Source organism: Eurypyga helias, unplaced genomic scaffold, assembly GCF_000690775.1.
Source record: "Eurypyga helias isolate BGI_N326 unplaced genomic scaffold, ASM69077v1 scaffold37479, whole genome shotgun sequence".
Lineage (NCBI taxonomy): Eukaryota > Metazoa > Chordata > Aves > Eurypygiformes > Eurypygidae > Eurypyga > Eurypyga helias.
The window spans coordinates 19,688-20,522 of record NW_010272061.1 but is presented as its reverse complement, the minus strand read 5'-3'; positions in this window follow the sequence as shown (position 1 = coordinate 20,522).

The following is an 835-nucleotide window of genomic DNA, read 5'->3' as shown; positions in this document are numbered from 1 at the left end:
CACCGCGGCCCAGGGCAGCCAAGCCCCTGCTGCGGGACGACTGGGCACCGCCAGCATGGCCAGGGAAGTTCAGGTGTGGATCTTGGAATTAAAAATACCCCACAGTCAGCACGGCACAACTTAGGGATGCTTCATGGAGCAGATCCAGTGCCAGGATCACCCGCCTGGGCTCTGCCAACCCCAGCGCATCCCTGCCGTGCCCTTCTTGCCCTGACGGTTTCTCAAGGTCTTGCCGGACTGGGGTGACCTCCAGCACCATGACGGGGGCTGTTTTGGCTTCTCCAGTTTCCGTTCAAGCTGGAGACACCAGCAGCGTCGCTCACAGGCTGTTAGCAGGAGCCATGGACAAGACCCAGCCAACAGTCGGACAAATCCCAACCACCCAGCTTCAGTAGGGTTTGGGGCCGCGGCGCTGGCTGATAAGTATCCAATCCAGCCCCTCCAGGCCCGCTTTTGCCCCCTGCAGATGTTCAGGAGTCTTGGCCAACTGCACTGACCCCATCTAATCTTTTCTTCCTTCCTTTTCTTTTCCCTTTCCAGCAGAAGGGGACGGGATGGGGCAACAGGTTGGGCTGGGGGCTGTTTGCAGCCCCGCAGCGACACCTCGGGAGCCGTTATCGCAGTTTGGGGCTCGTGTCACCCTCTCTCTGATCGCACGCCCAGCCAGTCTGTCGGTGCAGCGAAGGCCACAAAAGCTCTGCCTGTGAGATCATCTCAGGGCTTGGGACTGAGAGCACCTCACGTCACGACAAATAGGGAACACATGGCAGGTATAATTGCCTGTTGCTTTAATTATCTCCATTACATCAGCGGGCTGGCTGGCTTTGCGTTATCT